The sequence below is a fragment of the Typopeltis vanoorti genome, chromosome 5 (genome assembly GCF_054136105.1).
Source record: "Typopeltis vanoorti isolate ZY-2024b chromosome 5, IOZ_Tvanoo_1.0, whole genome shotgun sequence".
Taxonomy (NCBI): domain Eukaryota; kingdom Metazoa; phylum Arthropoda; class Arachnida; order Uropygi; family Thelyphonidae; genus Typopeltis; species Typopeltis vanoorti.
Window position 1 is genome coordinate 101,148,860 of NC_143553.1, and position 17,351 is coordinate 101,166,210.

At 35.4% G+C, this 17,351-nt stretch overlaps 1 protein-coding gene across 4 annotated transcripts in view; it reads right to left on the bottom strand.

Annotated features, from left to right (window-relative positions):
- Positions 1–17,351, bottom strand: part of LOC150106691 (putative phosphorylase b kinase regulatory subunit alpha) — a 745,167-nt gene that overhangs the window by 485,087 nt on the left and 242,729 nt on the right. The gene's annotated exons all lie outside the window — the stretch shown is intronic.

Genomic DNA, 17,351 nt, shown 5'->3' on the forward strand with positions numbered 1-17,351 from the left:
CTCTCATCATTAAAAAGTGCTCAATGTTTTAGATAAGAATCATGATTATGCTGTTGTACCCAAAAGAATACTTGGGCTGGATTTTTTATTTTATGAATAGAGAATAACTGCATAATATATAAATACTGCTATCTTTTATACAAGCATGAGCAAATAAAAGTTTTAATTGGTTTTAATATATATTCACAACAAGACTTCACATGAAATTGTCCCAGTATCCCATAATCTGTGAATAAACTATTATTACCTGAAAAAACTATTTACTTGCCTTTTCCAAACCTGCATCACTCCAGGATATTGGACCTCTACATCAGCTCCTCCAGAAGAATTGTACCAAGGATCACCACCACACAGGTGCCTGCAACTTCAAAGGCTCATCACAGTATCAAATCTCAGCTATACTCAACAGCAGCAAACTAAAGATCACTTGTATATTGGTGCTGAGCTCAAATTGGTGGTTGGTGAGAACCAGCTCTTCTCTTAGGGTAAGCAACCTCTGAATAATCTTTATTGAATATGAATCAGTCAGAGCTTGATTCATAAAGACACTGACAGGTAAGTCAATGGTAGAAGTGATATTTTCACATACCAGTAGCAAAATTATGTATAGCAATGCTTTGAAAGAGATATTTAGCAAGTTTTTTCTCTAGGTTATGAAGTAACCTATACATGACAAGGAACTACATCATTGTTTACATCCTTTATCTAATCATAAGAAAACAAAAGATCAAAGGATGATAACAAGAATATTTTTTGTCAAGTATAATTTCTGACCTAGCAAGTAAACTTACTACATCCACCTCCCATACAGAGTACTGTAATAATATGGTGAAATGGTATTTCACCATATTATTACAAGTATATGGAAATATCCATGGGATCAGCTCTCACTATTCCCCAGGTCCCACTGATGATACCTCAATAAAAGTCAAAGATTGCAAGGAACTGCGAAAGATTAGTACCTAAATTTTTTCACATTCTTATTTCTGAATATTTTTGACTTACAGGTGTAAGTCAAAAATAAAGACATAAGAAATAAGAGTATTACGTTTTCCCTAGTATTACGTTACTAGGGAAAATTGCCAGTGCAGGCAATTTTTCCTAGTAACGTAATATTTCTTTTAGAGTAATTCCAGTATTATTTACCTTTCTATTCTTTTCTGTTAGTGTGGCATTTCCTCTGACACATGCACACCACTAGTCTAATCAATCTATCATCTTCATAAGATTACAAAATTATCCATCCATTAGCAATCTCATCAAGCATAAACCACTGCCAGCAATACTACAGTGTAGTGGTTTATGCACTATGGGATTTCTCCTTGTCAAAACACAGCCATAATTTTACAGTAGCTCAGCTACATTTGCTAGTGGTGTATAAACAATTTCTACACTAGTTTTTTTTTTTTTTTTTTAGTTATGAAACAGAAAAGAAAAAAAAAATATTGTATTTGGGTGGGGCTTCCTGTTTCCCCCACCCTCTGAAATGCAGATTTAATTTGAGATGAGTCTAAATTTTCTCAACCCAGAGCATGCATCCTGGGAAACAAACTTCTTGAGGCAAAAATAAGCAACCAGAGTTTTAAAAGGCAATATCAGGGAAGGGAAGATATTTAACCATCAATGAAGATGTGGAAACCAGGGATGAGCTATTACAGGATTTTATGTTCTAAAGAAGCACATCTATAATGGTAAAGATGCCAAGTGAGAACATTAAAAATCAAGAGATTTCTAATGAAACATATAGCAAAGAAATCCTAATCATGACATACTCAAAATAGAGAAAAATCAATGACATAGTTAAAAAGAGTATTGCAAACGAATTCCAACTGGTTCTCTGGCAAATTCACCTTTATAATGCACATGAAGTGAGTACCAAATTTTGTCAACATCAGTACAACGTAAGTAATGATGAACTATTCTGTTCATCATTACTCACGTCTAGAGGCAGTGAATGTGACTACCCAAAAGCTAAATGTTTAGAGGTCAATTATATTTTCAGTGAGTGTCCCAAACCATACTAGAAATGCAAAGGTTCTGAATAATGCATTACTACCTGTACTTCTGAAAAAGTAGAATTATCAGCAGAACCCTGTCAGGATCACATATGCATCAAAGACAAGCAGAGAGAATTCCCGGATTGCCTAAGTCAACTTGAAAAGAGAACACTTTCAAACTGTACTCAGCAAAATCACAAAAAAAGGGACAAACAAAAGCAAAAGTAAATCCAAAAAGCTCCAGAACATATGGAGTCATCTTCTTCACCATGGATGGACCATGAGTAGCTAAAACTAACAATAACAAAACTGAAAACAAATAGAAAGCCAAATACAAACATAAAAAAAAAACTATTTTAGAATAAGTGTGAAATCAAATGAGAAGTAAAGAAGTATCCAAGAGAAAAACTTGAAATCCAGACATGATAATAATAAAAAAAGAATTAAATAAAGCCAAAAAACTGAGGACAAACAAAAAATATTAAAAGAAAACATTAAAAACAAAAATCCAAAAGAAGAAAAAGCAATAAAAAAAATATAAAACAAAAGAAAAATGGAAGTTGTTCAATTAGGACTCTTCAGACTGTGGTGTTCACAGACTTTGAGGAACCATCACGTGCTGGAAAAGGGAAAATAAGAGACAATTTAAAATAAATAAATAAATAAAATGTCTCTCAGTGGGAAACGAACCAGCTTCTAAATCAATAATAGCAACTATGAAATGGAAATAACTGCAACTATAAAGAACTGGAAAACATTTACAAAAAAAACAGGATATTCAATCACTCTTTCATAAACTGAAGACCTCATTGCATGTATCTAAAATCTAGAGGGCAAAGATAAAATAAATGCAACTTACTAACCTGTTAAGTTCCTTTTGCATCACCTAGTGAAATGTATAAGGACTATACAGTCCAGATAACAGAAGGCCATGTGAAAACTTAAGCTGCACTACAACAACAGGCTGCTTTCCTCCAAGAGATATACTTCTGCATATATAAAAATGTTAACAGCCACCCACCTGTCACAGTAGAGCTTCTGAAAGCCTAACAAGGCTGGAGTATGGTTCTTGTGCATCCCACCCCAAACTTCAAAACTTGTACAGTGCTCAGTATACATCTTTGAAGATCTGAAGTTAGAAAGATACTGAAAACTCAGCATTAGAGAAGCAGAAACACATGATATGACCAATTAAAATTATTCCTTAACAATGAACAATCAGCAGTGTGTATGGAGGATTCATTACCACCAGACTTACAAGAATCAAGGTGCTGATTCCCACTTGACTGAATTTATATCTTTTATTCTCTTGTAAAGAGAGTAATTCAGATTCAGTATAATGACATCTACTTTTCAGATCATAAACCAGTTCAGGAGCAGGAAATTTTAGAAATCCTAGAAAGAAATTTTAAATTCCACTGCATGGAACAAGTGAGGATCAGTTCAGACTCAAGACTTTCAGCAGATAGTCAGTAAAACTTATCAATGAAACTCTGCATCATCTGTTGTTCCAAATGGATGCTCCTGGGATTGGAATATATGGTCAAAATTCAAAGAAAAGACAAAATTACAAATTTATAGAGGTGGAATTTCTGAGTCATCCCTTTTGGACTTAACCCCAAGAGAAAACCACTCATCATGCATTGAATCTCCTTTTCCACCTTTCTCATATTACCAGTGAAAGAAGTTATACACAAAAGCATCAAACCTAGAAGAGTGGAAAATCAAACTATTTTCTTTTCCCTTTCAAAGTCAGTGCACTTAAAATAATAATCTTCCATGCTCAAACAGACAATTAATATTACAGCTATTACTAAAGGCCTGATTAAGAACTAAAGCAAGATAACTGGGAGGACACCTCCAAAGCTTTTTTAGGTAAAGCAGATAAGTTAATGGAGTTTTCAATCTAATGCTGAATCTTTGTTTTCTTGTGAGCAGGATGCTAAATGAATGAGAATGGAATATTAGTTTAGAACTCAGCTAATCAAATTTTACTCGGTATTGGCTTAAACCAAAAACAAAATGATGGTATACCACAGGATGAAATGTCATGCCAGCTGGGGTATTGACTGGTTAAACAAAGCCTCTGCTACTTTCATCAGAGAACTTGGGCAAACAGTGAAAAGTCAACTACTGGAACACCAGGCAGAAAGGAAAATAGGCACAACCAACATATGAAAATTAACAGAAAAAGAAATGGAACTGGAAGGAAAATAATGAAGTACGATATTGACATAAGAGATATTACTGAGATGAAGAAGACTAAAACAGGCAAGGTTCTGCTAAATAATAACAAGATGTTATATTCAGGCAATAGTGATCAGGATAAGTTCACATGGTTTGGACAGTGTACAGGAGATTTGAAATAGGAAGTGATCATTATTTGGTGATTTTTACTTTAACACATATAGTTGAGAAATTATGGAAATAAAACAAGGATCTATATTTAAGTTTTGTAGACCTGGAGATCTGGAAAAGATATATGACAAAGTGCCAGGAGAAAAGTAGTTCATAATGCAGTTAATTATATAGAATAAACAGGATATTGCACAGAACACTTTTATCCTATCCAGTAGAAGGCCTAGTGTGGAAGACCATGACATCACCAGACATGCTTTGGTTTAGTATTACTAACAATCTTCTTCCTCAAGGAATATAATGAAGGATCTGTCATGTCCATTTTGTTCATGTGTTGTAATCATTTTTATCTATATTTGCTGGATGTATTGTATTATGCTATCTTATTTAGTTTTCAATATTTGTTTGATTTTCATTTGGTCTAGGAATATTCATATGGGAATAAAACTTGGGTTACTGAAAAACAAGAGATCAAGCTTTATTCCTACATGCACATAAGTATTATTTATTCTTGCCACTGTCTTGTATTCTTTAATTCTGGCATGAGTCACTATTTATGCTAGATTAACATTTTGATTAATCATTCAAAGTACCCTGCTGTGATTTTGAATTTTATTATTATTGTCATTTCTTCTTCATTATAGACAGCTATATAGCCTATACTTAAGATGTAAGTTAGCAGTTATAATTGAAAGATAACATATGAAGGAAAGTGGCATTAAACCTAGTATGAAAACTGAAAATACTCAACTTAGCCATTTATGAAAAGGCTATTATACTTCTGTATAACTGCAGTAACAAATTTAGAATGAAAATCAGCAATTAAAAAAAAAGTCAAAAATTATAAAAATAGACAAGAACAATGAAAATAATAATTCAATTGAGAACTTATAGAACAAGTAAAATATTTCAGCTAAGCAGCTAATTAGGAACAATTTTTAGTGAAGATAGCAAATTAAATGTAGAAAAAGAGAACATGATAGGTGCAAGCCACTAATGGAGAGGGATGTGTAATATACAGCCTCTCCCTGTCAAGTCAATTCTGTTTTCCTAGGGTGTGGCCTATTTCCACAAAAGAGGCTCCAGCAAAACCAGCGATACAAAGGGATACCTTCTTAGTTGCAGGAAATGATAATCAGACAATGAGTGGTAAATGTTTTTCATCGCCCGGTGAAATACCACCACCTGGCTTACAGGAGGTCTGAAGTGGCAAATGCCATGTTTGGTTTCCAGAGCAAGGATTATAGTTTCTGTTTCACCCTTTTCTCTGTACAATGTGAGTGATATCCTGCAAGAGCATGAGAAACATACTTAGAGACCTAGAAACTCCTCTATTTCGAGGGTACATCAGTTAGTGTATGGGGTCTGAACCTGTTAGTAATAATCAGGAGGAGGCTTCCTGATCAACTGGTACATAATCATGATGCCTCCACTTACTTTTCCAGGTCACGAATGAAGGAGTCTGAGTAGTGGTATGTATGTGTGTGTGGGGGGGGGGGGGGGCACATCATGGCACAGACTTGTTTCCCCTCTGCATGGGAGTCATGTCCAAGAGTATCTTCTCTCATTGCAAATCCCAACTATTTTTCCATTTAATCTAACCTATGATCAAACCTACAAAGACCCACAAAGAATAACAGTCACACTGCGATAAAACTGAATCTCCATCATAAATTAATCCCATCAACCAGCCACAACATACAAACCATACCAGAATCTCTTCGCTAAAAACTCGCTTTCACATCCACTTTAACTAATATCTGTGGCATTAACATTACATAAATGACATCCACCATCACTTGCAGTCTTCCAGACCAAACATATTTCTGAATAAACCCAGATCACAACTACATGTATTAGTCAGTGCCTAAACTACACACTCTACAATTCTTTTCACCACAATGTTGGTACCTGCACCTTTGTGAAATCTGACATAGCCTGCCAGAGAATGGCTAATTTAGAATCCCCTGTTTTTGATCTTCTCTAGCTCAAGGTTTCCTTGCTCCATTTAAGGACATTTGGTGAGACCATGAACTGTTAACATAAATGAGAATCAGGGATGTGTGCTGAAACAAGTATTACAGTCTCCGAAACACATTCAACGCTGAAGAGTGGGATACCGAGGTAGTTACCACAGAAAACTCTTAAGGAGCTGGCTGCCTTTTTACACATCATTCAATGGGTCATTGTTTAACAGCAACAGATTACTCTGCATGGCAGGAATACTGTGCATGGTTGCTGGCCAATGTCTATGATCTGTCCTTCCTCCATAATGTCTGGTTCCTGGATGAAGCACATTTCCATCTAAGCAGTCAAGATGAAACTACAGGTTTCTTGAGACCTGAATTTGTTGAATAGAAACCTCTTCACAGTGATGTCACTGCAAAGAGTGCAGTTTCCAGCTACGGCATAATTGGGCCCTACTTCATTGAAGAAGGTGGTGTAACTGTGACCTTGAATAGCAAACATTACATTGAGAATGTGATGGTTCCATTCACCCAAAATTTACATAGAATGTGTCATGCAAAAAACATTCCATTTTGTGCATGTATTCCAACAGGATGGAGCAACCTGTCACATATCACGTGGTTCTAGAGCCTATTTATCAGAACATTTCTCCAGCTGACTCATTTCGAGGTTCACAGAATCCCCATACCCTTCATGTTCTCTTTATCTCATATCGTTTGGAGTATGTTGAAGGAATAGGTATTCCACCATGACCTGCCTTTAAACCTTGATGAACTAAGGGATAAAATTACATGATACGCCCAGCAGATGTACCAAGATGACAGAGAACTTTCACATGTACTATGAAACCTGTCATGAAAGACAAGGTGCTCATTTTGAGCATGTAATCTACTGTCATCAATGCTTTATTACCAAGATTCCACTGATGGCTGTGGATGTACATATCATCACATATAAACCTATATTTCTTTGTTAATAAATCCGTTTACTCCATAACATATATCATTGTAATTATTCAGTACTTTTACTTTTTTTCTTTTTTTTTTTGCACCATACTGCACTTTTCTATGATCTGTCTAAGGCAAAGGATCTGATCTTTGGTACCCTTACCTTTCCTAAAACCTGCTTGTTCCTCAGGCATCTCTGCCTTGACTTTGGCATCAATCCTATTTAGAATGATCTTTAATAAAATCTTGCTTACATGAGAGATTAAACTAATAGTTCTATAATTCTTGCGATCCTTCATATCTCCCATCTTATGTAGAGATATGAAAACTGACTTCTTCCAATCTCTATGCCATGATCCAGTCTCCCATATCCTTGTAATCAATCCATGAAACACTCTTATCCCTCCATCCACTGTGGTCTTAATTAACTCTGCTGGGATTCCATCTGCACCTGGGGCTTTACTGCTGTTAAGATGTTTAACTGCTCTTTCAACTTCATGCTTAAGTAGAGGAGGTTCCAAATATAAAGTCTCCTGGTGAGAGAACTCCTCCAGATTTTCTTTATCCTCTCTGTTATACAGTTCCTCACAGTAATCTTTCCATCTGTTTTTGATTTCCAGTTCTTCTGTTAGTAATGCTCCTTTCCTGATGACATTCAATTTAGGCTTACACTTGTGCTTTAGGTCATAAACTATACAAAACATGCTTTTATAATTCTGCCTCCTCATCTGGAACTCTATCTCTTCACATTTATTAGTATAAAACTTTTCCCTGTCTTCCAGTCAACTATAGAAAAAGAAAATAATAACAGCCTGCCTTTTCTAGATAGTACATTCACGTCTTCCGAATATCATGCTTTCTATCTCAGTTTACACAAAATCCACCCACACAGGTATATATAGACACAAACCTTTCCATCATCATCATCCCCTGTCAAAACTATTGTTAAATAGATCCTTCAATCGTTGTTCTACCCCCAGGCTTACAGAACTCTCTTTATTTGCCAGACATTCTTGTCCAATGGTTATAATTCCAAAATGATCATATTAATTGTTCCTCCTATCTCCTTGCATCCTCTCAACATGAAGAATATAGTAATGCTATCATTGTTCCTTTGTTTGGAGGACCCCATGGAAGAATAGCCAGAACTCAAAAAAAAAGTACAATCTCTGTACTGCATTCAAACCTTATCTGAAGCTGGATGCTCTCATTTTCTCTTCCAAGGATCCTCTACCTCCTCTCTCTGTTCCAGGTGTTTACAAAGTTCCTTGTTCCAGCAATTTATCATGTTATGGTTAAACTGAGAGAACTGCTAACAATCCACCTAGAAGAATATAAAAAATACATCAGCCATCATAGGTAATGTCAGTCAGGTCTAGCTGACCATGTCTTGGATACCTTGCACAAAATCAAATGGAAGAAAACTACTATTCACAACAACAAATACAAATTTGAAAGAATTTTTTTTTAAAATCAGCAGCAGATTTAACATACCAACCTAATCTTAATAAATACGATTATATGCAAACTTTAAATTTCCCAAGATTTGGGAAACTTTAATTCTTAGACTTCCCACCTAACACAGCACCCATGGAGGGTGTTTCTCATAGGACTTTAGACTTTCAGTCTAACATTTTCCACCTTTTGTGCAATTTTAATATTGTTCCCCTGATGATGTCTGAGTGAAAGACAAAATATTTGTCTTTCATTGAGAAAACATTAATTATTTATATGTGCCATATTTATTCCATAAACCTTATAACATCATCTATGTATTTGTTCAGATTGAACTTTAGAATTCATATTTGTAGATTTAGGGACTCAAAAACACACGTGTTGAACAGATTATTTTATTAATTACAAATAAAATAAAACTTGACGTTTCGACCTCTATATCGAGGTCATCATCGGAAGAATACAACTGTATACAGAACCAAGCTACATGCTCGTGCTTTCTATACCAGTAAACTAAATCTACGTAGTTAATGAATCTTTTTTCTAGCCTGACCTCTAGTGATAGAAAAGAAAAACAAAAATAAATGAATAAAGAAATAAAATTATAAAAAAAAAAAATATATATATATATATATATATATATATATATATATTATAATATTATAGATAAATGCAACTACAATAAACTGTTAGAGTCCTCATGTATTAATATTCTGGATAGTTACAAAATGATTTCTTTCAGTTGCTATTGAATGTTCTAAACACTTCACCAGGTTGTCTTCTTGTAGTGGGAATTTTTCTAATGCTAGTTTAGGATGTTATACAGGTTGTAGATGGGTCCTCCACATTCTTGAAATGGTGAGGCCGTCATTTTTGTTGAGATTTGGGTTGTGTTTGAGCATTTCAAATGAAATGCTCAAACACAACCCAAATCTCAACAAAAATGACGGCCTCACCATTACAAGAATGTGGAGGACCCATCTACAACCTGTATGAAATGCTCAAACACAACCCAAATCTCAACAAAAATGACGGCCTCACCATTTCAAGAATGTTGAGGACCCATCTACAACCTGTATGAAATGCTCAAACACAACCCAAATCTCAACAAAAATGACGGCCTCACCATTTCAAGAATGTGGAGGACCCATCTACAACCTGTATGAAATGCTCAAACACAACCCAAATCTCAACAAAAATGACGGCCTCACCATTTCAAGAATGTGGAGGACCCATCTACAACCTGTATAACATCCTAAACTAGCATTAGAAAAATTCCCACTACAAGAAGACAACCTGGTGAAGTGTTTAGAACATTCAATAGCAACTGAAAGAAATCATTTTGTAACTATCCAGAATATTAATACATGAGGACTCTAACAGTTTATTGTAGTTGCATTTATCTATTTATAATATATATATATATATATATATATATATATATATATATATATTTTTTTTTTTTTTAAATTTTATTTCTTTATTCATTTATTTTTGTTTTTCTTTTCTATCACTAGAGGTCAGGCTAGAAAAAAGATTCATTAACTACGTAGATTTAGTTTACTGGTATAGAAAGCATGAGCATGTAGCTTGGTTCTGTATACAGTTGTATTCTTCCGATGATGACCTCGATATAGAGGTCGAAACGTCAAGTTTTATATTATTTGTAATTAATAAAATAATCTGTTCAACACGTGTGTTTTTGAGTCCCTAAATCTACAAATATGAGTGCTGATCACCGTGCTACCCTAAAAGAAAGAACTTTAGAATTATTCATTAAAGAAAATAAAATTTAAGGTAAATGCATTTGCAGTTTATTCACACAAATGCTCAAGTGTATGCAGGTATACACACATTCAAATGAACGTGTGTATACTTGCACACACTAATTAGATGATCGATAACCATATAGTCAGATAACTTTTCTACTATTGAAAAATCGCAGTTTGCATATTTTTAATGGTATTCCAATATATATATATATATATATATGTGTGTGTGTGTCTGTGTGTCTGTGTGTTATATACATATATATACATTATATATGTGGGGTGCTTAAGGGTCAAAGCTATATAACCGAGAGGAGACCTCAAAATAGCCTTTAAAGAAATGCGGAGAACCAATCAAGGCTTCTGACCTAATGTCCAATCCTCACCTTCTTGTGGTGCACCCTGTTGGGTATCTACCTGGATACTGAACGAACGAGGATGGGCTGCCGATTTGGGATTTAGCTGACCAAACTGTATTCTTATTGGCTTAAACCAAAATGCAAAATGATGGTACAACATGACAAAATTTCATGCCAGCTGGGGCGTTGCTCGGTTAAACAAGGCCCCCCATTGTTTTCGCCAGGGAACCAGGGCAAACAGCGAAAAGTCAGCTACTGGAACAAATCTGAAAACACACTCCACCTCAACATCACCAGAGTTAAAGATCGGTACTATCAACATAGGCGTTAGAATTGGAATAGTTAAAGCAACAGTTTGGAGTATTGCAAGTTATGGAAGTGAGTCATGGACACTCAGAAAGAGAGATATGGAAAGAATTAATGCATTGGAAATGTAGTGTTATAGAAAGATGGAAAAGATTAGCTATACAGAAAGAATATCAAATCCAGAAATTTTAAGACGAGTTGGGATGGAAAGAACACTGCTAAAGAATATTATGCAAAGAAAGACCAGATTTGCAGGATATCTTCTGAGAGGTTCTTCAGGACACCTGACAAGAACTATATTACAAGGGAAAGTTGAGGGGTAGACAAGATGTGGAAGACCAACTAGAGAGTGGTTTAATGACATCATGGAATGGACTGGTTTAAGAATGATGGAAGCGACAGACAGAGAGAAATGGAGAAGAGCTGCTAATCTGCTGCAACCCTCTTGCTAGAGGATGCTACCAGACGACGACGATCAACATAAGAAGCCTGAATGGCAAAGAAATGGAGCTAGCTGAGGAATTACATAAGTACCAGATCGACATTAGGGGTGACTGAAACAAAAACGACAAAAACTGGTGAGATCTTTCTGAGCAATAAATACAAAATGTTATATTCAGGCAATGACAATCAAGGAAAAGAAGGAGTAGCCATAGTATTCAACACAAAATACGAGGCTAATCTTCTTGAATGGCAGGCAGTCTCAAGTAGAGTGATGTGGGCAAATATCAGAATGGGGAACTGGACAATGAGACTTATTTGTGCCCATGGTCCCAGAGAAGTTTCTACTAAGGTAGAAGTGGAGGAATTTTTTCATGCTTTAGAGAAAGCAACTGACATGATGAAAAAGGAAAAGTTGGTCCTTGTTGGTTATCTAAATAGCAGAGTAGGAAATTATTGTCAGACATACAAAAATATTTTGGGAAAATTTGGAGAAAAGAACAAAGCTAATAATAATGGCAAATATTTGTTGGATTTCAGCTCAGGACATGGACTGGTTATTACTAACACCATGTTCCAACATAAAAATGTGCACAAATTCACATGGAGAGAAGAGGTAAGGAATAAGAAAAGTCTCATTGATAATGTTATTGTTGATAGTGATCTTTTCTTCCTGGTGCAGGACACCAGAGTCTACAGAGGTTTTGAAATTGGAAGTGATCACTATTTAGTCTTGAGAGGATAAAATTGAATTTCATACTGAAAAGAATAACATGTAAGAAAGTTTTAAAGTGAATAAAAGTTACGCAGCTCTCAGATGAGAACTGTAGACATTGTCTGAGAGGATAGAAAAATCAGCACTCCATGGTGGACACAGGAAGTTAAAGAGGCAGTGAAGGAAAAGAAGAAAGCATATCAAAAGTTCCTCGCAAATAAGTCAGCTTGTGCTCTTAGAGAATAGAGACAAATGTAAGAAAGCTAAACACTGTGTAAAACTAGTTAAAGAAAAGTTAAACATGGGAGGACTTTGGCAAGAACATAGAAGATAAATATCAAGAAGGGTGGCAAGATATTCTGGAAGGTGTTGAAGAAACTTAGAAATGGAGGAAAGAGTGTTGTAAAAGGAATTAGAGATCATAAAGGTGACATAAAAACTGGAGAAAAAGATACCCTTGAAGTATGGAGTAATTACTTCGAAAAATTGCTAAATGAAACAAGCAGTGATGACAGCACAGTGGTAAAAAACACTCAACAGGCATACAGTCAGGAATACATACCCATACTTGAAGTAGAAAAAACCATCAAAGGCTTGAAATGTGGAAATCCAGCAGGAGTAGATGATATTCAACCACAAATGCTTAAATATGGTGGTATAAAAGTCTTACAGTTGCTGCTCTGCATAGTTCAGAAAGCCTGGACAGAGGGACGAATTCCCGATGATTGGAGTAGAGCTCTAATAGTACCCATATATAAAAAGGGAAATAAAACTGAATGTGAGAATTACAGAGGTATTTTCCTACTGAGTGTTCCTGACAAGATATATGCAAGTATACTTGACAAAAGGTTGAGAAGAATTGTGTAAGAAAGATTGGTGAAGAACAAGCTGGATTCAGGCCAAATAGAGGCTGTCAAGATCAGATCTGCACTTTACAACAAATAGTTGAGAAAGCATGGGAATATAACAAAGATATGTATTTAAGTTTTGTTGATCTGGAAAAGGCAAATAACAGGGTGCCAAGAGAGAAGCTATTCAATACGCTACAGTTATATGGTGTCAATGGGGCATTATATCAAGCAATACTTAGTCTGTATTTGAGTTGTAAGTCAGCAGTTAGAATTGAAGGAAGTACAGAAAGACGGTTCAATGTTAAATCTGATGTGAGGCAAGGATGTACATTATCCCCTCTTTTATTCATTATCTATATGGATCACATTATGAAGGAATGTGGTATTAAACATGATATCAAAATTGGAGATGTTAATGTCAGCTCTTTGCTTTATGCGGACGATGTTATACGTCTAAATAAATCCACTACAAGTCTGCAAGATTCCCTGACTAAATTGAATAACTGTTGTAATAGATATGGTATGAAGGTCAGCAATAAAGATGCAAAAAACATGAAAATGGGCAGAATCGTTGAAAATGTCAACTGCGTTTTGAACAGAGAACCTGTGGAACAAGTAAAACATTTCAGTTACTTAGGCATGATTTTAGTGAAGTAAATTAAATATGGAAATAGACAACTGAACCTACAAAGCTGGTATGGTAGGAAGTCAATTGAACAAATTCATATGGAATAAGAGAGAAATTATTTGGAACACTAAATTTCCTGTATACAAGACAGCGTTCAAACCAGTCTTAACTTATGGATCTGAGAGCTGGGTCAGAAGTAAATCATTTGATCAAAGACTAGAAACTGCAGATATGAGAGGCCTGAGAAAGATTGGAGGTGTGAACAGATGGCATCAATGGCAATATCATATTAAAGACGAGGATATTAAGAAAGAACTTGACATTGTAAGCATCCAGGAATGCATTAGCAGAGCTAATCTCAGGTGGTATGGTCACTTAAATAGAATGGGCGAGGAAAGATTAGCAAAACAAGTGTTCTCTGCCAGGTTGGCAGGAAAACAACCAAGAGGAAGACCAAAGTATAGGTGGATTGATACGGTACAAAGTTCCTTAGACAACAGAAATATAAGATCTGATAATGTTGGAATCTAGGCAAGTAACAGACTGATTTGGAGGAATATTGTAGATAGGAAGTTAGTAATGATGTAAATTTTTCATGTAGTACTATCATATCCTGTACACTCCTTGAGCATACATGGCAGGAATTTGATGATGATGACACAAACACACACACACACACACACACACATCAATGCTTGCATTATAAAACAACAGGTGCCAATATGCATTTGTGCTAGCAGGAAAAGTTGAAAATTAAAATGATTCTGCATCCATATGTCACTATTAATAAAGATGCTGGTACATGTACCATTGTGTACTGTCTCAGAAAAAGCAACGATGATGTGTGCGTACACGCAAACAAACAAACACACACACACACAAGCTTTTTAGTGTAGGGTCATGTGGCAGAAAACTGATCTCCATTTTTGGAACCATGTACTCCCGTGAAGCGCTATATTCAACTTTTAAATTTATTAAATTTAAATATAGATCTGCTTTAAATGATAAACATTTGAACGAGCTTGTAAGAACTGCTTTAACTAATTACACACCTAATTTTAAGGAGTTTACTAAGAAAATAAATACAAGGAAGGCTTCTACTAATAAATAAGTCACTAAATAAGTACTGATAAATAAGTAACTAAAATTATTGTGTTTTGACTTTAAAATTATTCTAATTGTTCAAAGTAATTCTCGTAGAAATGCTTAGACGTTGGTTGTACATGCTTACTAAATAACTTAAGGAAATTACAATGTACAATAGAATATACATTAAATTAAACTTTAATATATTTCATATATTTTGGCAACGTCACGTTGCCATCTTCAAAGGAACTTACAATAAAGACATGTGCCTGCAGGCACTAAACACAGTAAATGAGAAACAAGCGAGGAAACTATGGTTTTCCTAAAAGTCCTGATGGAGCCCCCTAGCAGGCTATGTAGGTATTCCTGAGTAATCCATTGGGCTGAAGGACTCCTGATGTAAGTCTCCCAAATTTGGGGCAGTCTCATGCAACCAAATTTGTTGAGATTTGGCATGTTTCTTAGGGCTGAGGCTGATTCCATGAATAGTCTTTCAAATTTAAACTTGCTACGATGTTGTGGCTTTCTTCCACTGTATTCTGTGGTGTGTATCCAGAGCATGGTTTGCAAGACTAGAATGGCTGTACTGGTGAAACCGTAGTCCTTGTGTTCTGAAATTCTGATATTCGCTGTCCTACCTGTTTGGTCAAAGTAGGACAACTTACAGCTGCAAAGGATCTGGTATACACCAGGTAGGTCTAGGGGGAGTGGTTTTTAGGATTTTTGTAATTTTTTCCGAGGTGCCTCGGATGTAGGGAATGGTGATGGATTTAGAGTAATCCTTGTTGTGAGGGGGAAATATATTAAAGTTTAATTTAATGTATATTCTATGGTACGTTGTAATTTCCTTAAGTTATTTAGAAAGCATGTTCAAAGTAAACTTCATTTAATGTGTTTCAAATTAACTTTTGCATTGCAGTAATTTTTATTAACCTGTTTTTCTCTCCCTCTTCTCTTTTTGTTTATTTGTTCCTGATAGAGAGTGAAGAGCTGCATGATGCATGGACATGAGCTGCATGTGACTCGCAAGCCATGTTGTGGCCATCTCTGTTATATATCAGTGATGTTATCTCATCTGGCTCTGTTGATGAATTCTTATTAAAGTGGTGAAATAGCTCTAGAACCTACTGTTTATGCACCTCTATCTCTTCGTACAGTGTAGTAGTACTGTGCACTATGTTTCATATACACCAGGTTTATAGATCTTAGCAAATGAATATGCATTATTTGAACAATTTCATCTGCTTCTGACACAAGAGTACCATCTGCATTCAGTAAAGTTATTATTCCATATTCATTATTTCTTTTACATGCAGTATAATGATAAAATTCTTTAGGATTGCCTTTAGCCTGCACAGCCAATTTCTTTTCATACTCCAACTTAACTTTCTGTACAATACTCTTAATTTTTCTGGGCTACGCTTTATATATTTCATAACTCCTTTCGCTTGTATTCTCTTGATATTCCTTTTGCATCATCATCTTCTAGAATCTCTTGCTTAATGCTGTGACACATTTATTTCACTCCTAAATTATTTGTTCTTTGAACTCTAAGGAGTTCTTTGAACCCCCCTCCTTTCCTATGTCTCCTGTCATCCCTAATCATACTATACCCTTTATATTTGACCGTGTTGAAAGGTTTATGTGTTCGTCACACATATTGATTGGATTTTAACGATATAGATGCAAACACAGATATATTTGATTCCAGTAACTACATCCAACTCTGAGAACCAGGTTTCACTAATGCCAACAATTTTTCCCATCCCATTCAAGTGCCATTTCTTAGCTTTTAAATTTAGTCAACAATTTTAATTTAGAACATATTCACCAAAGCAACAAACTCAACCACTTCGTTTTAAATGATCCTGACATTTGTGTATAGACATAAAAAGCTATGTCCCTGCTTTTCTCATATACTTACATCTCCTGTCTGGTTGTTGCCACTACACATTGGATGAAGAAATAGTGGTACATGTGAAGGAAGTTCTAGTACTGTTACATAACATGGATAAGAATTCAGCAATAGGAACCTACAGGATATTAGCACGTAAAGGAATGCTCAACTGAATGCATGTTGTTCTTTTCCATTCTGAGACACACTCGGAAAGCCAAAATCCAAAGCATAGTTCATCCTTTATCATATACGGAACCATTGTCATTGACATTCATATCAATGTTATGTCTGCACATCCTAACTCAACTTCAACACACATGCTCTAAATCCTCCCAAGATGATCTAGTCTCCCTGACTTGCTGAATTACGACTCCCTCCAATTCTTATATAAGTATTTTCTGACATCAAACTCACTCCATGCATCCAAAACCTCCCACTCACTTCTTCTACATAGCCTGTGCATCAATTATATTTATATCAGGGGTGAAAATTCCAGGTGTGCTCATCTACTGAATAGCAATATCACCAATATTATATTTTGGCATTTATTCCTGTTAAAGACTCCCCTAATTGT